The 22,368-nt window shown below is 38.0% G+C and overlaps 1 protein-coding gene across 1 annotated transcript in view; it reads left to right on the top strand.

Annotated features, from left to right (window-relative positions):
* The first annotated feature begins 1,606 nt into the window (after positions 1-1,606).
* LOC135216012 (protein-tyrosine sulfotransferase-like) overlaps positions 1,607-22,368 on the top strand; it is a 155,695-nt gene continuing 134,933 nt past the window's right edge. The window contains exon 1 of the mRNA XM_064250959.1: positions 1,607-2,025. The gene's annotated coding sequence lies outside the window, so the exon portion shown is untranslated. The remainder of the gene's footprint in view (positions 2,026-22,368) is intronic.

The raw sequence follows: 22,368 nt of genomic DNA, 5'->3' as shown, positions 1-22,368 counted from the left end.
ACTTGAGCTTTTGAATGGCCTATTTGAAGGATAGGCCATATTGCGTAGATTGGAATTTTGGAAATGCCGTGTCATGGTATGAACCTTTGACGAGGGGAGTTCCTCGGGGAAGTGTGCTTGGCTCTGTCGGATTCTGTATCTATACAATTAGTTTGTCTAATATATATACTACATAATCTTGGAGTCTAATATAAAGTTAATGTCGGTGACACAATTCTATTTCACTGTTATAAATATTGAGGATACAAACAGAATATAAAATGAAGTTCTATCGAGTAAACAATAGATGACTTTGAAACAGTTGAAATTGAACGAAAATAATAATAATAGTCGGTAAAGAAAGTAACTTGAAGAATCTTGGGGTTAATAAAGTGTTTATAAATGAAAATTGGGTCCAGACAACTGATAAGGTCCGTGATCTCGGGCGTAGTTCTATTGTGGCTTGTTACTCAGTCTACAAATTAATATGAAGTGAAAGTTTCTGGATATCATCTTAAAAATATAGCCTTTGTTAGGAAATATCTTGACGAGAGTTCTGTTAAGAATTTTGTCATCAACTGTTGTTATAAACCGTATAGATTATTGTAACTCGGTGTACTATAAGTTACCCAACGTAACCTATATAGATCAAGAGACTGCAGAAAATGAATTTACACTGGCTCCCGGTGAAGACTTAAAATCTTTTTTTCTTCTTTAATCAATGTTATGATATGGAAGATCAAACAGTGAATGTGGAATTTGCAGTGTGATTAAATAAATCCGATGAATAAACTGTTATTTTGATGGAAGTGGTGCGCCCTGTATAAGCCGTCAACAAGTTGCAAGTAAATAGGATGATAAACTCTTGAGACCATTTTGCAAGCCAACAACTGATAACCTACCAGTTTAATGACAGCTTGATTTTAATTGATGTGGATCTGTATCAGTGACGAACGACGTTGTTAGAGAACTGTTATATCATTCTTTAGCAAGACTGTCACTCGTAATAACTGGGTCTGACGTAAAGAAAACTATTCCCTATCCTGCCGTCACCCCTTCCTTGGTTCTCTACGAGGACATATTGTTGCCAAACGTATGACAAATGTAAGCATGAACAACGACCACTTTAGACACGTGTAAAATGTCTTTGCACAACTTTTTTTGTTTTGTTTTATTTTATAACAGAGTTTGTTATTAAGCAAGAGTAAAACTAGAATCTCGTTTTCGGAACTGCAAAGGTGAATGTGAAAATTGTAGGCTTAAATGTTTGAGATAAATTGCTTGTCATAAGTGGAATGAAGTAATGTTATATTCATAAATATTATTTATATCTCTTACAAGAATAAAACAAATTTAAAAAAGAACTAAAGGCTCTCTCATTCTGCAGGAGCTACGTACGATACTGACGAGAAAATAAAGACAATTAGTACAAAAATATAAGAAGCAACTTATTTTAAAACGTACAAGGCCCCCACCAGAGAGGGAAACGCCTCTGTGGAGGGCTGTACAAAACCAAACAAGTGAGTTAATAGGACATTTTTTCGTTTACTGACCACTTGGAATAATTAAGAGAAAATTAAATTTGTGCTAAAGTGAGCGGTACTCGTGTAGCGGGACAACTGGCAACAGTGAGGGACAGAGTGCCAGCCAGTGTGTAAGTGTAAAGCTATTTCGCAGCTGGAAACGCCAGTGATCAATGGGTGGCAGTGAGATAGTGACGCTACCAGTCTCGCCCTAAGAGTTCTCTTCATGTATGAACGTTCTCGATTGATTCTGGCATTTCCGTACAGAATCACTCATTGTTATCCGCTCAACTGAATGATTATATTCCGACTCTATTCTAACGTGTTTTGATCTTCGTTCGGCGAGTGATCAGCTGATTTGAGGCATCTGACAGCCAGAGGAGACTTTGTTTACTTCTTTGACAAAGGGGTTGTGGCCTGTATTTTTTGAGACCGCGCGAGACTTCTGACATCTCCCACCTGCAGGAGACCAGGTCCCTTTTATTCACCTTCAGGAGAGAACGCGAAGGTCAAATTATTCAAAGTAAGTAGACTTGACTCGCCTAGCTATTCCGCGTCCGTGGAGGTATCCTAAGGCTGTGCTGGGTCACGGTGTAAGCCAAGGCCACAGGTTATGGGCTTAGGCCTGGGGTACCTTCCTGATGCTGTCCACAGTGATAAATCAAAATAATAAGAGTTTAAGATGCATTCCAATATACTATTAACTAATAGGGTGTGTATAGTCACTAGGCTAGGCCTGTTCCCACTAGCCTAAGAAGTGCTCGTAACAAATTAGATCCTTACTAGCCTAGGCTGTTTTGTTGGGTAGTTTAGGATAATTTCTTGTCGAATTGTAATGTATGAGCTATTTACGTATGTAAATGTCTTGGTTTGTTGATATCTTTACTCTAATTGTTGGAGTACTAGGCTAGTATAGCCTACTACCTAGGTAGGTGTTTCTTTGGCAGTATCCTAGTGTGTAGATAACCTAAGATTAGTAGAGAGTATGGGATAGGTAGGGAAAAGCAATAGCAATTGAATTGGACCAGCAGTATTTGATGGTGGGAAAACTTGGAATGTGCAGTTGAAAAATTTCAAGGAAAATGATACAATTCTTTTTCAAATGGAAACATCCTTTCCTCTCATAAGGAGTTGTGTCCTAATTAAAAGGGGCATTTTGATGCCCTGGATGCTCTCAACCTTGTAGCCATCCTAACCTCAACGAGGGTGGTGTGCGTCTCGCCTGACGAGGGCCTTCCTTTTCCCTAAAATAGCCTCTTATTCATCCCAAACTGTGATTAAGAGGCAGAAAGTTGCTATTACTTCCTGTACAGTTGTGTCATAGTTTTTTGTATACTGTATTGGCTGTTTATAAAACTGATTTAGAGTTCCACGATCAGGATTCATTGAGGGCAAGTACAAAAATTTACAATAAATATAAAATTAATGACAGGGGTCTGTCCTCTAATTTTACTAGCATTTTTATACCAGTCATAGCAATATATTAATCTGCTCTGTTTAAACCGGTGTAATAATTAAGGGTTTCATCAAGGATGCTATGTCTTAGGTTGGGGTAGGTTAGGTTCATTTAGTCTACTGATATTTTGGTAGTGTCATAATTGGTGTAAATAATGTAATTTTCCCTGGGAATGGTTATTATTCTGTAGGATTAGGGTAAAAAGAGCCCCTTTTCTTATGATGCTTCAAATTTGCCTACCTTTAAAGCTACAATCTCAGATGGAAGTTTTATTACTGCCTTACTGCCTATTACTAGGGGAATTTCTATTTTTTAAGTAATTTGCAAAAGTGATGATGTATGATATGGTAACATGAGAACTGAAGTGCCTTATAGTCAAACTCATCCTTTTTGGCCAGTGAGGCGTTGGTCAAGAATACCGGGCATTTTCCCCACCGTTGCCACGTCTACCCAGGTACTTCCGCCCCACCCCTTTCTTTTTCTCTTTCTCTCTCTCTCAGACTGTTTAATCAGGAGATTCGTCGTCTGAGCTGTCATCGATGTTAATGACGAATGACTATAAATCGCTCTACTGATATATCTTGCACCGCTGGCCTTTTCATCTAAAAAGTACTGATTTACATTGTAAATTATTTCCTTTGCTTGACTATGCAGGCAGGGGCAGCGAGGAGTGGGAGATGTATCCATGTTGGGTCAGTGACTCAGTGACACAGAATGACCTTCGGTGTCCGGAGACGGAGAGAGGTGGCCACGGAGCAAAATAACAGTACAGCGGTGTTGTCAAATCTCAGGAAAACATTTTCAATAATATCAATTCTCCCATCAAAAACTTAGTCATTCTTAAACAAATGAAGTTTTATTATAAGACAGAGTAATTACCAAATATTTAGTTAGTATAAAAAATATCAGACACATTTCTTCGTCACTGTCGTGGCGTATTTATAGAATTGTGGCAATGTGCGGAGAATCCAGGCCTACCGCGACCAATGCCCCACTGGCCAAAAAGGATGAGTTTGACTATAGTCAGTGCTGTGTGTAATTGAGCACAAATGTTGAAACTCACACACACATGCACATGTGGTTAAAAAGGCAGTAATCCTACAGTTCAGGGGTTCAAATTCACTGCTCCTCATGTGTGTTTAAGTTTTCTTTACTATTTTCAGTTTCTTCTTTTGACACTTCTGCTTACAGAAGTATATTTGCCCAAATATGAGCAGGTTATCAGCATACAGAAGCAGTGATTGTGAAAAACAAAGAGACTAATGCTCTGCCCCTCATGAGGATAGTGTAGTGTGCTTGCAAATGTTTGTGGAGTGAACACTTAGGAACCAGGTCGGAATGTGACACGGGCTCTTGCTCTTCAGCAGCCAATTTATGGTAAATTTGAAAAAAAAATGAGCAGTTTATCTGGTGACAAAAGCAGAGATTTACGACTTTCTCAAAATTGTTTGGGTCCATATCATGTTTTATTTTTTTTCCTATTTACAATCTGAAACTGTAAGCAGATGTACGTATTGCACTTTTTTTCATTGTTTTCCCATGATTCGAGTAATGCAGTGAATTTGGACCCCCTAAAGGGTTAGGCCTTGCTATCTTTTATCCGATTTTATTTCCTCCTTTTTTCATTTTTATTTCCATTGTATAATTGTGCTTGATGGTTGTCACATTCTTGAGGGAGTCTGATGTAAGACTCAGTTTTGTTGATTTTTTTTTTTTATATACTTGTTTTAAAGGAAGAGCCTTTAAAATTTTCAGACTGCTATTATTTGCAAACTTTTTCAGAACCCCATACTTTGGTACTTCATTTGGTTAGTCATTGGGAATTGTCCAATTTAGCCTCTACATTCTTGTAGGTGATTGGTGTAGTCAGTGTTTATCTTGAATTCCTCAATATTCGCACATTTAGAGAGTTGACTGTTCCTGCATATCTTCTAAGATTTTGTATCTTATTGATATGAGTTCATATTAAAAGTTTTCTATAGCTCTCTACATTTTCCCTGCATTTTTACTTAAGTGCTGTAATTTTATAAGAACAACACTGTATTATACAAGTACCCTGTATATCAGATAAAAGCAGCACATAATTGACACCTACTGTCATTTGTGGAAAATAGGTTTGTATAGAAGTATTAAGTAGAACTACTTAAGCACTTTTGTAGATAATAATTCTTGAACTGGATATTTTCTTCAGAGTGGTTTAGTCGTTTGTTGCTTTGACAAACACTGCAGTATTGTAGTTCCACATTTTCATAATTCTTGAACTGTACACTAATTTTCTAGGGTTATGCTGTCTTTCAAATATTTGACCATATATCAAAATTGAATATACCTGTAGTGCCTTGATTAGGAAGAGGCATGAGGATGTTTGGCCCTCATCCATGTTTGTAATTTCAGTGTCTGTAATATGTCATAAAGACAAATTGAAAAATTGTCTTATTATTAGCTATTTCAGTGTCAGCATCTAGATTATGGATAAATTCCCATGATTTTTCGAGTTGCTTGAAGCAACCATTCTGTTACCATAGCCCCATATTTTCCTCATTTCTGAGACTTCGTAAATTCCATAGTTTGTTTGTATGTGAGGGGGTGTGGGGAAACTAGTTCCCCGTTGTTTTTTGAAATAAGATATTAACTACTGCCCAGTAGTGTAGTATACTATACTCTGTTTTTTTCCATCTGTCCATCTGCCTGTGGTGGTCGCACATGGTAACACTGCGTCCCGGGCTTTAAATAGTTACGCTATGTGTTAGTTTTAGGTAAATAAAAGGATATCTTGGTGTACATTTGCAATTGAAAAGTGTTTTAATAATTTACTGTATGCAAATTGCACCATTAATATTCGAAATAGGATATTATTTAAAGCCCGGGACGCAGTGTTACCATGCGCAAACACCACAGGCGGATGGACAGATGGAAAAAAAGAGTATAGTGGTGCTGTGGGGTGATAAATGACATACGTATCTAGCATTCATAAAGTACAGCCCTCAAGTGTTTATGTGGTCTTGTGAAGGTAGTGACTAAAATGTTTTCGTTGTGTACGTTATAGTCAAATAGAGTTGATCTTTATAATGAAGCAATTACTGGAAATGACATGCAAAAATGAAGATGTATTAAGTGTTCATGGAACTTGAGAAGGCACGTGTTTGGGTATCAAGTCAGTGAGACAGTCATTGCAAAGTCAAGAGGGTACTGGGAAGATTTAGTTAAAACATCTAGAATCAAGTCATTGGTAGTAATATCAGAAGAATCTGATGTAATTGCTGGTGTGTGTCAAGGATTGGACATGAATTCTGCAATGTTTATGATGGTAATGGATGAGTGAGTGCTGAGTTTGAGACTCTTGAAGCTATGATATAATACATATTGTAGATGACAGGTGTTAACAGCAGAGCCAAAGGAAGAAGTCCAAAAATATTTTTGTTAGGAGGAAGTGTGGAACAGAGGAGAGAAGAAAGAAAAATAAATGTAAGAAAAGCCTATGGTGACAGAATAAAGCAGAGGAGAAAATCAGGTTTTGAAAGCAACCTTAAGGATGCTGTGGGAGAGATGTTGAGGTGGACATACCATACAATAAATGAAAGTAAAATATCATTGGTAATGCTCAGAATTGCAAAGTGCAAATTAAACAAGTTATTCTGAGTGACCAAAATTTACAAATGTTTACTAGAGATAGTGAACAGAGATGGCAGGAGGAACAGTGTCATGTTATGGTTGGGGTTACTTAGATCAAGAAGTAAGAACAGTTAACTAGTGAGTGTAGTGGATTATCAACCTTATATTTAGGAGGTAGTAATAAAAATAGAGACAACAGCTTAAAAGTTGGAAGAGTGGACTGTAGTAAGTAAAATTTTATGCTATATCTAACGTTTATGATTGTTTATATAGTAGAGATATCAGCAGGTAGGAGATTCTGATGATGTTTGACCATGCGGTTCTGAGTTACATGGTTGGAATGTGTTTGGAAGATCAAATTGTCAATTAAGTTTCAGAGAGGTTAGGAGTTCAGAGTTGGAAAAGAGGATGAGAAGTTGAAGATTGTGATGGTTTTAGAGTGGATAATGAAGGGTTGGTCACATTCTGTTAGGCTGCAGATATGGAAGTATAAGAAGAACAAAAAGCGGTAAAACCCAGGGCATTGTGGAGAAAGATAATAGGTGAAGATCTAGACCATTTGGGAATTCAGGTTGCCAGTGCATAAGATGGAAGAGAGTGGAAAGAGCTCCTTACACACTTACCCCCTGGAAAGCCTGATCAAAAAATGGTGAATGAGACAGTGTGTGTGTGTGTGTACATATATGTAATTGATATCAGTGTATTTGCCTTAGAGTGTAGGTCCAGATGTCACTCTGAGTCATGTGAACAACTAGCTGGAGGTTATGACACCAGATTAGGCATTTTAGTTAAAGTGATGGCTAGTAGATTGTTATGTTTGGATAATGTTCCAACTAAAGGTGCTGTGGATGCGTGTTGTACTTTTAATGAATACAATTTTCTATTGATTTTATGATACGTAATTTGGTACAGTCTTTGTCACATTAATATAGTATAGCTTGGATCTCCAACAATTATATATTGCTGTATTGGTCTCAGTGAATTAAGCTTGTGGTGTCCAAGATGGTGAAATTTTTCACAGTATGTATGTCATACTCATAAATTTCTTTTATAATTTAATAATGCACTTTGCAGTTGATATATTTATCCAAAAACATACTATACCTAATGTTTTTGATGTCATATGATGCCAGGTTTAATTGTAAAACAGTTGACTGTGTAGGGCACAGTACATAATTAGAATAATGTATAGTTTTCCTTAAGATTATTGATTTTTGCTTGTTTGTCTTTGCAGAACAGCTCTTGTAGAATATTTATTCCTTCGCAGTATTTACATAGGACTAAACTCAGGTGTTATTATTATAATTATTATTATTATTATTATATTCAGTAGATGAAGCCTATTTGTATGGAACAAGCCCATAGGGGCCAATGACTTGAAATTCAAGCTTCCAAAGAATATGATGCTCATTAGGAAGAAGTAAGAGGAAGTAAAGGGAAATACAGAAAGAAGAGATCCCACATACTAAAAACAAAACAAAAAAATTAATAGGAAAATAGATAAACAGGTATTTTAATGCAAGAAGAATTGTATTTGGGTAGCTATGCATTGCATTTTCACTTCTGAAGTTCTAACTGCACGACATCCTCTGCGAGACTGTTCCACAGTCCAACGGAGTGAGAAATAAAGGATCTCTGGAACTGAGAAGTTCTACATTAAGGCTTATTTATTGCATATTGGTGCTGCTGTATAATGAATCTGGTTGCTCTCAGCAGATAGAGGGGATCATGGATCAATTGTGAATGTGAAAGATCCTTGTTGAAATACAACTTATGAAAAGTGACAAACAAGAGATCATCTGTCGATGGTCCAAGTCATAAGTTCGTAACTGCTACTGATAGGAAACAGAAACCTACCACCACAAACCACCTTATCTAAAAGCGTTAATTCCAGTAAAGGAAGTACAAATACTGTAACCTAAAACAGGTTGCATTGATTTTATCACTGTTAGAAATATATGAAGCCTTAACTTTCGTGGGGCATTTGCTAAATATTTTATTAGATTTTTCTCAAGGGTTAGATGTGAGTCAAAAGTTTCACCCAAAATAGTTAAAGCTTCAGACTCGATTAGCAAAGTTCCATCCATCTGAAGGGGAGGATGGGGTGGGAAATTTGTACAAGGTCTGCTAATCAGTAGTGATTTTATTTTACCAGAGTTTAGCCTCATACCTCACTGACTACACTATTTCCTGATCCAGCCATTGTCCTGATTGAGGCTGAGGGCAGCTTCATTTCTCATAAGTGGGTACTCGACTGCACCCTCAAGTGTTGCATCTTCGGCATACTGAAGAATCTTGTTTCCCAGGCCAACAACCAAATCACTTGTATACACTAAAAATAACAGTGGACCAAGAACACTGCCCTGTGGAACACCAGACACAATAGGTCTTGGTTCACTGAAGATCATGTACACAGCAACTCTGCTGTCTTACTGTAAAAAGTGCCTTGTCATTTAGTAATAAGACATTAGCACTAAAATCTAATTGAATTACTCTGCACTCAAAATTCTTATCAAGGTTTATGCTGATTTTAGGAAGAACAATGGGTTTTTTCTATCAAGAAAATAGAAAAACTTTTTAATTTTGTATGTGAAGCTATGTTTTGATGATCCATTATAAAACAGATGCAGTATGTGGTTCATTTAAAGTGAAAGAAAATGTTGGTTGAAATTTTGAATGTGGTGTGCATTTCTTATACTCGTAAATTGCTTTTCCAACTTGATTATGCACTTTGAAATTGATATATTTTCAAAAAAGCATTGCAGTGTTGAGTATATGTGGTATTGTATGCTATGATGTCAGGAGAAATGTAAATCCATCAGCTTAGAAGAGAGCATAGTTGTCAGAATTAGGTTTTGTGAATAAATCAGCTGAGCCGAGGAGATTAATCAGAACTGTGTGTAGTTTTATTTATCTTTTTGCTTATCTGACCTTTTGAAAGTTCCTATAGACTATTTAGTCCTCCTTGGTATTTACATGAAATGACAGTTATGTTACTTACTTTAGAATGAAGGGTTTTTCTATAGAAAATAAGAATAAACTTTTGGGTTTTGTAATTGAAGATGTGGTTTGATCGTAGAAATTGTATTAGGTACAGTACATGATGAATCGATAGTGAAAGAAAATGCTGACAACATAGCTGGTTATCTCCAAACCCGTTTTAATTTTTTTTCTCTCTGTAGCTCAATTTGCTCATTAATAAGTCATTGTATGCAAGCACTTTATTTGGGGCCTATGTAGGGCCAAGAGTTGATAACATAAATTTTGATAGTCCTTCCATCTTTTAAGTTCCAGATATTCATGTGGTTGCTGACACTTTAGCCACAGATAAGTCACGATTTTTCAAATTCAAAGACCTATGCCCCTCATTAGCTTGGCTTTAAAGAGAACGAGGAAAAGGTAGGGGGAATGAATGGTGTGGCTTAGTCATAAAGAAAGCAATAAGACCTACTTCTTATTAGACTTATGGCTGTAAGGTTTAAAGTTTGAAAGGACCGATAAAGGAGAATGCTAAAGTCAGAGGATCAGAGCATGGGAAGGAAACAATGACTGAATTGTGCATTGTCCGACAGGTCGAGCTTTGCTCGACAACTTTGTTGGATGTGATGTCAGAGGCGGGAAAAATCTGAACCTTGCCCGCTGTTTCTCCGCGTCTGGCGTCACATTGAACAGAGTTCGTCGAATGAGCAAAGTTCGACTATGTGGAAGGGCCTTAACATATGAATCGGAAGTTTTTTTTAATTTATTTATTATTATTATTGTAGACAAAGTCTATAAGTTCCATTGGGAGCTGTACGATGTTTATGTGTGAAACTTCATGCAGTCATTGTAAGTTATAGCAGGACAGACGCGTGTAAATTGTGTAAGTAAAATTACTGTACTACATGCAGTTTACTGGTTTGTAAATAAAAATACAAGGAGTATAGTGAGAGTTGGATATGTATGCCAGTTTTTAGAAAGAGTTGATGGCAGCTGATATTACCCGTACAGTATCACAGGTGTATACATTACTACCGTCATCTAATGAACACCATATCCTTTAGAAGATTGAATTTCAAGTCAATGACCCTAGGGAGCTTGTTCTGTATGAATAGGTTTCATCTTACGAATAATGATAACAATAATATTAATAATAATAGCATTACTGCCATCGAAAGAAAAAAAAACCCTTCAGGTGGGCTTGGGATGTTATTACGCAGGTCGTAAGATCTTTTCCACCGTTATCCTTAGTACTATCAAAGGAATCATCCTCCACCAAACCTTTTCTCTCCATATCTTCCTTCACTTTATCTCGCCATCTAATTCTCTGTCTCCCTCTCGATCGTCTTCCTCTTAACAGGATCCTCCCAAGACCTCTTCACTCCCTCCTCGTCATCCATCCTGAACATGTGCCCATACCATCTCAATCGTGATCTTATCATCTCTGCAATCTTTAATCTTATTTCATCATTTTCCAACCTCTCAAGCAGCGATATTCCCATAATCCACCTCAGCATTCTCATCTCTGTTCTGTCAAGCTTAACTGCTTTTTTTCTTCTTAGAGCCTGTGTTTCCTCTCCATACATTAACTAACACTGGTCTTAGCTACTCAGGTCATCAGATATTAAGATTCCAACTTAATGAGTCGACTTGATTGTTGGGGAAATGTTAGATTTTGAAAACTTTCTATTCATCTTCAACAGAAGTCAAGTCTGTCACTGAATTGGCATGCTTACCCAATTACAAAGCGTACTGTAATTGGGAGAAAGATATCTTTTCTTAAGAAATTATAAAATTTGTTTGTAGCTGACAAACTCTATGAATATCTGCTCTAAGCCAGTATAGCAGGACCCGCTGAAATGACTCAGGAGCTCGTTTTCAAGTCAACATTTTCTAACGAAGAACAATCAAGGCGTAGGGAATGTTAATTAAGCAGAATGGCGATGATACGAACGGTTATCCCGGGCCCAGCTGAGTGCAGTAATAGGCATCCTTAGTTATAAAGAACTTTTTTGTTTTACAGCATTTCAAGTACTGGGATGAAAGAGACCTCTTTGCCTTGGCAGAAAAGAACTCACTAATGAGTTCCCTTCCGTGTTATTAAAAGAGCCAAACCACAGCTGGCACAGGGGAAGATTGATAGGGAAATGTTTGCATGTAGTATTTCCTTCGTGAGCGCTGCCAAAAAAGACGTTCCCCCGGATAAATAGTGCTTTAAATGTGAGTAGGCGTTTTTATATGTTTCGGTCGAATCAAGGCTATATTGTTACTGGTCTTAAATACCTTCGGCTTGATTTACCTTTATATCAGTTTCCGTTAGTTTTCTCCAATAAAATTAACATCCAAATCAGTGCTGCCAGTCATTAGACATATCCTTATTTTTTTCGATAATGACCCATTTCCGTAATGGGAAGTAGCTCTACAGATTAAAACGGGTTATCATCTGTTCATATTTTAAATGATGAAGCAAGAATTATATGTATGTATATATATATATATATGTGGTGTGTGTGTGTGTCATATATATATTATATATACTATATAGATATATAATATTTAATATATATAATATATGTGTGTGGTGTGTGTGTGTGTATACATATATAATTATATATATCTATATATATTATTTTAATTAAGATTATTCATATATATGTATATATATGTAGCTGTCAGAATATATATATGATATATATATATATATATATATATAATATTATTAAATATATGTATTATATTATTTATGGTATATATATATCTCTATATAATATATATATATATGTAATATTGTATATATATTATATTGAATATATAATTGTATATATATTTAGAGTAAAATCATGAAAGTAAATACAGTGCATACAAGGGTTTCAAATATACCAGAGAAGACAAGACATTTTCTCTTCGCGTTTGCATTGTGGTCTTGCGTGCCCACATATCCTGCATTCCATCCCCCGTTCCCCTCCTCCCTCCCATCGCCCTCCCTCGTTCCTAGGTTTTTTCGTACTGTTCATTCAGAGTTGGCTGTTGGTTGACGGTGGTTTTGGCCTCCCCTCATTTTCTGTTTGATGCTACCTTCGGGCACAGAGGGAAGGAAGCTAGTTTTTGGCTGCCCAGTAGCGTAGCTGGTGGTTGATGTGGCATCGTGTCCTAGTCTTGATTGACTAGGCGATTTGTAATCAGCGTGATCTACAGATTTTTTTTACTATGACCGTCGTATTATGATGAAAATAGATAGACTGTAATACAGTACTAATTACTTGGCTCCATGCACTGTTACCCTAGTTATTTGAGACGAATCTTACTGTTAAAGATAGCCGAAGAGATATAGGCCTAAGAGGTAACACGTCTTTAACAGTCGATAAGATTCATCCCAAATAGTTACGGCAAAAGTGCATGGAGTCAAGTACTAAGTAGTATTACAAGTGTAAACATAAATAATAAATTTTATGAAAATTTAGATTTTTTCTGGCTGTTGTGTTCATGTATGAAAATATAGTAAGTTATCTCTTTTGTCATTCGTGTTGGCCCCTTCTCCGTCTAACCGTGTTTGCAAATGCTTTATTCCAAGAAAACTTGCTCTGCAAGTGTATGGTTTTTTGTTTCACATGTAAGTTTTTCTTGTTTTAAAGCGCCATCAGAACTACTCTTCCTCTTTTGAGAACCACAATTATACGCCAGTGGCCTGGTAATGTTGTTATGACTATGATTATGGCTTCATTTCTGTATTGTTGATGTTATCGCGTGCACCTATCATATGCCGAGTGATGAAGATGAGAGTCAACAAATAAAGCGATGTTACACTTCGTTGTCCTCGTTGGACGAAGCAGGTTCTTGAGTGGCGACGTCTCGAGACATGAGCTTGCGAGATTATTTTTCCTTTTACGGATTCGTAACAGCCAGTTCGTTACAGTGGGAGGGTTTAAAGCCCACGAAGGCCTCGGCTTCTATGCGGTGTCGCGAACCTAGTCTGGCGTTCTCTCCCTTTATGAAGGTCCATGGAGTGATTGTAGGAGGTTATGAAGATTTATTTTGGGGTTTTCTTATATTTGGATTTTCTTTTGTAATCTTGACTCTTATTTTTCGTATTTACACGACTTTATATATATATATATATATATATATATATATATATATATATATATATATATGTATAATGTATATATGTATGTATATATGTATATAATATGGTATATAATATATATTATATATATATATATATATATATATCTATATCTATATATATATATATATATATATATATATATATATATATATATATATATATATATTAGAGAGTGTGTGTGTGTGTGCGTTTTGAAATTCAAGATACATGTGAGGTATTGCGTTGAATGATCGTCTGGCCTTTGCCCTACAAATCCCCAACCCAAGCTCCTATGTCGGATCTTCATTCTCGCAAAGAATCGTTCCTAGTAGTCGCCGGTTATAAAACACAGGTTTAAAGACTACCATAATAATATTGAAACTATATTTATATGTAATTTCTTTCAGTTTCTTATTCATTAGAACGTGAGATATTTTTTATCCGTCTAAAACACATGATAAATAAATTGCGTTAATAAAACTGTGAAGTATTTCTTGTGGTTACTGAATCATTTGACAGGCGTTTTCTTTGAGTGAAGGAGCGGACGTCTGTTTCAAAAGAAACTTAATTCTAACGCAGGACTAATTCATTTAAACACAGTCTCGACTGTTGGCTTTATTTCTGATAACTGAACGAAAGGAAAAGGAATTCGTTGCAACTGGATAATCGAGAGAGAACCGTGACTGAGGGACCTAGTGAAGACATTCAGAGATTTTTTGTCTTCCTTTATGTGTTTAGAGAGGAAGCAGATAATATCCACTTGAAAAAAAAGAAAGAAAGATACCCCCCATCCGTGCTACGTGTCAGTAAGGGCCAGAGTTGCGTGCTGTTGTGAAAGGAAGGATCCTTCATGACCCTGCCCCGCCATTACCGGGTTCATTGCTTATTCTTAAGGGCCTATTTCCTGGTAATAATAATGATAAAAAGGAACAACTCCGTTTACCCTTTGTGATTGTTCCCTCCGCTTTAGTTGGTCGAAGCAGTATCAGAGAGAGCGGTATTAAGTGACGCGATTGGAGCTTGCGAAGGCACTGGAAGGCATTTAGTATTAATTGCATTGTGGCTGTCTTCGGTAGTAACATTGTAGGGTCTTGTCAGTGGTACCCGGAAAGCAATATATCTTCTTCTTCTTCTTCGCAGCTTTATGCCTATTCGGGGTCGCCCTTTTTAATGAGTCTTCCATCAACCTCTGTCCTGTGTCATATCCTCCCGTACCCCCTTCTCCCTCATATCATCTCTAATGCAATCTCTCCACCTGGTCTTAGGTCTTCCTCTCATTCGTGTTCCATCCACCTCCAATATATAATATATATATATATATATATATATATATATATATATATATATATATATATATATATATAATCTGTGAATGTGTGCGCATGTTTGTAAAGTGAACCTACTGGTTCATTCTCGAATTCAGCAGTTACAGGGTGAATGTGGACGCCCTGTTTATTTATTTCTCGGAACCATGTCCTATAGGACAGCGGCTCTATAAATGATAATTATTCATATAACACTGTCCTGCTTTAGTGGCTTTCAGTGATGGCAACAAGAAGATGCCACCGGAACGCTCGTGTAATATTCAGCGAGTGTGCCTTGCTTTCCGAGTCTTGTGTTGCGGAAGTCTGGCGTGGTCTCTCTCTTCTCTCTCTCCTCCTCTCTCTCTCTCTCTTTCTTTCTCTCTCTCCTCTCTCTCTCTCTCGTCTCTCTCTCTTCCCTTCTCTCTCTCTCTCTCTCTCTCTCTCTCTCTCTCTCATACACGTAATGGCAATGCCACAAGACATTGAGAATAACTGCAACATGTAAAAAAGGACTGGAGGCTTACAGTCAAAAAAAAATAAAATCCTTCTACGAAAAAGTGTATGTGTAATATATATATCTATATATAATTATATATTATATTATATTATATATATATATATATGTTAATTATCTATATCTATAATTAGTAAGTGTGCGCGCGTGAGTATAATATGGCCATTGACTTCCATTATAAGTTTGCGTAATATATAATATATAGTAATTAATTATATAAGTTATCTATATATTATATATCTATATCTATATCTATATATATATATATATTATGTAAAATCTCCTGGTCACTTATTTTACCAGATACATATGCAACTGTAATTGCCACAATGCCCTCTTAACTTCTTGAATTCTTTGCTCTATTATGGATACGCTTGTCACTACAAAGCCTGCAAAGAAATCGAGAAGTTTAGAGGGCACTGTGGCTATTACAGTTGCATATATATATATATATATATATATATATATATATATATATATATATATATATAATGTATGCATGTATGTGTGTTGAACCACACAGATGAAACCGTAAAAGAGCTGGATTTTTCATATGGAGTTACTCAGACGTCGAATCGTGTTGCCTAAGAACAGGGGCTATCGTATATTGGTCAAGAACGAACGTTACCATACTCTTTCCTTCCTAGAATTTCGTTCAGTCAAGTTAAACCTTCGCTGCCTTATTGCTTTTTGCTCTTCAACAGTTGATGTCTACCCCAATATGTATTCGACGTCGTTAATAAATTCATCGCTGTCTCGACCCAGATAGGATGGTAGTGGGGGGGTTTAATTTTCCTATTGTAATACGTAGGGGGGTGGGTGTCCCATTACAAGGTGATGCGTCAGAAATTAGGATGCTAAACAGCTTAGTCGATGTATGTTCGCTCCTAATCACATCCATCAAATATTTGGAACGAAGCCAACACAAGTAATAAACTATCTGGCGGCAGGTGACAACACGTACGATGTTCAGAATGACACCATGCTGCACACTATCACCCAGACTGCACCTCCTCCCTCTGTTTTGTATTCAACCTCCACAAGGAAAATTGGGTTGAAATCCGGCATTGGTGACGGCAGTTGGTTGAGATGGATTATTGAGAAATGAATCGAGCTCCGAAACCCTCTGAAATATTGCATGAAAGCGACACGATTCGTTAGTCAAAATCTGTCACAGAACAAGAATTCACCGCAGGGGGTTAGTGCCGTCAATGCACTTCATGCGGTGCACTGTAAGCATTACTTGAGGTTCTTTGCAGCGTCCCTACGGCCCCGAGCTGCAACCCCTTTTGAAACTTTTACTGTACGTCCATTCATTTCGTCTTTCTTCCAGCTGACTTTCCACCCTCTCCTAACAGTCGACTCATAGTGCAACTGTGAGGTTTTCCTTCTGTTACGCGCCTCAAACCTTTTCATGTCGACCTCCGTGTCTGCGCTGAATGACCTCATAGGTGCTAGTGCTTGGCCCTTGGCCTGTCTTCTATATTTTATTGTAAAATTATATAGATATCAGGAGGCATTTCTAGCACAAATCTGGCATCTTTTATCTAATTCCGAAATCAGATCCGAATTTTGCTCCGACAGAGAAGAAGGGAAATGGAACCTTGGAGGTGGACATCGCGTAACTCAAGTCGAGAGCCCTTAGGACAACGGCTGTGAAATACTGCAGATCGAACGGTCGCCCAATAAATTCGTTCAGATCCGGGAACCAAGGCCGGGGAAAACCAGATGGCGGAGAATACCAGAAATTACCCTAAGCTGCTGTTGACGTCTGCACGCCAACCAGTGTTGCCAACTGTAGGGTAATTGCCCTACGGGTAGGGTAATATGGGCAAAACCTTAGACAGCAGACAGCAGGGCAATATTTATCAAGTGTAGGGTAATTGTAACATGGTAGGTTTAAATCAGTATGCTTATTAGTATTCATGATATTGCATATAAACATAATCTAGAGATTTATTTATTATTATAGCCGCAGAATGTTGGGTCATTTTCAGTCGTGTAGGGTAATTTCTCGTCTCCTGTAGGGGGCGTACAGTTAGAGGGGTTGGCATCACCAACAAGTGAAGAGGGGAATTGGCTCTTATGAAGTCCGTGGATCCCATCCTGCACCACCAGAACACATTTGTGAATGTCTGTCGGATCAAAATTCATTCGTATATTCGGCCCCAGACCCGATTCGCCTTGATAGAGGATTCGGCTACATCCTAAGTTGCAGCGATCGCTCATCATTTTAAGTGACTGACTTTAAGAAAGAATGATTCAACTGGAAATCAGCAAGATCAGAATCAGCTCGATAACCAGGCCGGGCCACTTCTTTGAATGCCATGGAAATCATGGAAAGGAGAACCGAGGTAACCCATTTTATTTCTTAAAGCGAGACTCGTTAAAATACATGAATTGACCATTAAAATTGTTCAGGCACGCAGTCTCTTCCCAGCACTGAAGCCAAGCGGCGAAAACTCCCTCAAATCACTGACACCCAATTTACAAAGAAAATCCGGTGCTACTTCAGTAGGCGGTCGACCTGCGCATTTCTACTGTTTCGCCTTTAGATTTTCGGTGCTACTTTAGTCGGCGGTCTGCCTGCGTGTTTCTACACTGTTTCGCTGTGTTTAGTAACTAACAATAGTGGATTCACATCACCGGTGCATCTGATGTCTAGGCCAGTCCCTTACGACGCTCCTGATTGGCTGTTGATAAGCCAATCACGGGGCTGGAAAAACTCAGTCTCTCGAGAGAGTTCAATAAAGGCAGGATGTATGTATGTTCCACCTCTCCTGAGGGATGCTTTTGAAAGACTTAGCCTATGTGAACTCTCTCGAGAGACTGAGAGTTTCCAGCCCTGTGATGGTCTTATCAACAGCCAATCAGGAGCGTCGTAAGGGACTGGCCTAGACATCAGATGCACCGGTGATGTGAATCTACTATTGTTAGTTACTAAACACAGCGAAACAGTGTAAGAAACACGCAGGCAGACCGCCGACTAAAGTATATGTTGTTTTTGATTAAGCTGACCTTGTGTCAGCACGGGCTCTTGCTCACAGAGCAGCCCGTAATATTAAAGTAGCACCGAAAATCCGAAGGCAGGAAGGAGGCAGCCGTCAGACTTCTGATCGATAACAATGTTCCACCTACACAAACCAACCTGCTTTTTATACTCTACGGGAAATCTACAACTGTATCGAGTCGGTCATGAAAAACACAGAACTGGGAAGCGAAATTGTCACTGTCTTGACTTTGCAAAGGCTATCGACACGTTGATGACTTCGTCCTATGCAACAAGCACAAAGGGAAGCGGACAGGTGTGCTTGCAGGGTCATGGTTGCATAATTTCCTCTCATATCGACCGCTTCAAGTATCAGTTAATAGAGCATTAAACCGTCCCACGTCAGATCAAGTGCCCCGTAAAGAACTGTTCTCGGTCCTGTAATCTTTATGATGAAGGTTATTGGCATTGGGAACAACCTCCAAAACTCGGCTCTATCAATGTTTGCTGGCGGCTTCCGTGTCTCGGCCATATCAAACGTCTGCGGTTACTATACTCTCTTTTTTTTCATCTGTCCATCCGCGTGGTGTTTTTGTATGGTAACACTGCGTCCCGGGCTTTAGATAGTTACGCTATGTGTAAGTTTTAGGTAAATAAAAGGATATCTGGGTGTACATTTGCAACTGAAAAGTGTTTTAATAATTTACTGTATGCGAATTACACCGTTAATATTCGAAATAGGATATTATTATAATTGTTGAATGTAAGCTGAATGTAACTATCTAAAGCCCTGGACGCAGTGTTACCATACAAAAACACCACAGGCGGATGGACAGATGGAAAAAAAACAGAGTATAGGAACGGTTTCAATATGATATAGACTATCGAGGGAGGTAGTGCCGTCATTGCACCTTACGCGCTGCACTGTAGGCTTGACTTCGGGTTCTCTGTCAGCGTCCCTGCGGCCCCTAGCTACAACCCCTTTCATTCCTGTTACTGTACCTCCGTTCATATTCTCTTCCATCGTACTTTTCATCCTCTCCTAACAATAGTGTCATAGTGCAGCTGCGAGTTTTCCTCCTACCTTTCTAACCTTTTTACTCTCAATTTCCGTTTCAGGGCTGAATGACCTCTTAGGTGCCAACGCTTGGCCTTTGGCCTACATTCTGTATTCTGTTCTGAAATGATAGATGTTATTGTCTGGCCTGAGGTGTAAATGGACAGAACAAACATTTGACGGGGACGAATTCGAGTACGTACATTTTGGTACAAACCACTTCCTTGACTGAGATGGAAATGCCAAAACGATAAAGTATCAAGTTAAAGACTTGTCATGGTATAACCATATTTATACACTCTTAACTCACTGTCAGTGCCACGAACTTTTTTTTTTTCAAAAAGAGATAGCATCGCTATATAGGTGACGTTGATTAGACCACTTATAAACTAATCCTTCCCAATAGATAGTAGCTAGATGATTGACAGCTCACATAACTCCTTTCTGGTAGAGTGAAGGCAATGATATCTAATTAGATCCAGCGTAAGGTCGACTGATATAAAATTCGAAACTCCTACAGTCATGGCGGGTAGAGTTTCAAGTCTTCAGCCACCCATCATAACCAAGCGCCTTTGCGCTTAATTCCGTCACAATATTAGAACTGGTATTGGAGTTTTCTGCTTCAACATACTGTTGTATCATCACCCACCAGAGATTATTCGTATACTGTATGTTCTCGCGGCCTCAAACCGGTAGAATTGTCTGCCTCACTGTATGGTCATTAGAGCAACCCCAATACAGGCGGTTACTCTTAACACTTATCAAGATACCTTATATTCAATTCCGAAATCAAATCCACTTCCAATTTTTCTGTAATTGCAGTCAGTGCAATTTAGGTCCACCCACTTAGTGCCGTCAGTGCACCTCATGCAGTGCACTATAGGCATTACTTAAGGTTCTTTGCAGCCTCCTTTCGGTCCCTATCTGTAACCACTCTCACTCGTTTTTACTGTACCTCCGTTCATGTCCTCTTTCTTCCATATACCATGTGAGAGCCTCAGTGGCGTGATCGGTATGGTCTTGACCTTCCAGGCTGCCACCTCGGTGGCCGCGAGTTCGATTCTCGGGCATTCCATTGAGGTGTTAGATATGTGGTTCGGAAGTCACGTAAAACCGTTGGTCCCGTTGCTGAATAACCACTGGTTCCATGAGACGTAAAAACACCATACAAACAAACAAACAAAACCTTCTGACAATTGATTCATTCTGGAACTACGAGGTTTTCCTCCTGTTACGCCATTCAATTTATTTTTTTACTGTCAATTTCCGTTTTAGCGCTGAATGGCCTCGTAGGTGCCAGCGCTTGGCCTTTGGCCTAAATTCTGTATTCTGTTCTATTCTAAGTCCATTCGGGTAAGAGCGCAAGTCCGGACGAGTGAAACCAATCTACTTGCTCAGCTGTGCCTTAGGCACGCGTAGTGTAATGGTACTTTGTAATTTTCTTGTAATCTTGTATACAATTATATTGAGTCGTATATGTTTATTTATATATGCATCATTCTCTAATTACATGTTGTTAAGTAGAGTCCCGTTCATTCACGAGGTAATTAATGAGTGAGTTCTGCTGTCTGTAAGGGAAAGGAAATTGGAATTTTGAACATTCAAATAATTCATTTTTACATATTTTATTTTTTTGAAATATATGCGAAGTGTGGGTGACGTACATAATATTTGCGCTTGCCTTGTGACATCTGAACCTATTTTTTTAATCATTATTTATTCTGTTACATAATTTAATTCATATATTTTATGCTATGGCGTCGTTGAATGGCTTCACCTGGCTCAGTGTGGGCTATTTGACACGAAACTCCATAGAGGGGTAGTGCCGTCAGTGATTGTAGGCACTGCTTAATGTTCTTTGCAGTGTCCTTTCGGCTCCTTTCATTCCGTTTTACTGTACCTGGGTTCATATTCTCCCTTTTCTTTAATGTTTTTATTTGATTCATTTTTATTTAGAATTTTTATTGTTTTATTTTTACGTTTATTATTTTTATTTTCATTTTTATTTAATTTTAATGTATAGTTTAATTATTTTATTGTTATTATTCGTATTATTTTTGTTTTTATTATTATTTTATCTTTTATATTATTATCTTTGTCATAGTGTAACTGCGAGGTTTTCGTCTGATTACAGCTTTAAAATAATTTCCTCTCAGCTAACGTTTCAGCACTGAAATACCTCATAAGTCCCAGCGCCTGGCCTTTGGCCTCAATTTTACACCCCATTCCAAACTCCATACATTCATTTAGAAACAAGCAAGTATAGGCACACTTTTTATCTAACTTGCTCAGTGTCCCACCGAGTTCAAATGTTTCTAGTTGCTGCGCACGCGCGCTCGCGTTTGCGTAAGAGTGACAGGGATGCCAACCCCTCTAACCCTACGCCCCCTACAGGAGACGAGAAATTACCCTACATAACTGTAAATGACCCAATGTTCTGCGCTTATGCCGATAAATAAATCTTTAGATTATGTTTATATGCAATATCATGAATACTAATAAGCATATTGATCTAAACCTACCTTGTTACAATTACCCTACACTTGAAGATATTGTCCTGCTGTCTAAGATTTTGCCCAGATTACCCAATGCGTTGGCCAATTACCCTACAGTTGGCACCACTGGTGAGTGACGGAAGGTTACGGAGTGTTAACTGATGCAGCGTTCCAAATTCATGTAAGTCTGGGTAAAGAGAAAGGTCCACAAACGATAAAAATGCAAAGTGTAATCCCCACATAGTGTTCGTGATGCGATGGTCGTCTATTCTATTGTTCTGTACATAATATAATAGTTAACGCTGGGAAGTAATTGCGTCATCGTGCCACGTTGTTGGTGCATAATGAAATTGTT

The sequence above is a fragment of the Macrobrachium nipponense genome, chromosome 19, assembly GCF_015104395.2.
Source record: "Macrobrachium nipponense isolate FS-2020 chromosome 19, ASM1510439v2, whole genome shotgun sequence".
In the NCBI taxonomy this organism is placed as follows: domain Eukaryota; kingdom Metazoa; phylum Arthropoda; class Malacostraca; order Decapoda; family Palaemonidae; genus Macrobrachium; species Macrobrachium nipponense.
Note: the sequence above shows the minus strand (reverse complement) of the source record. Positions and strands in the feature narration are given on the sequence as shown.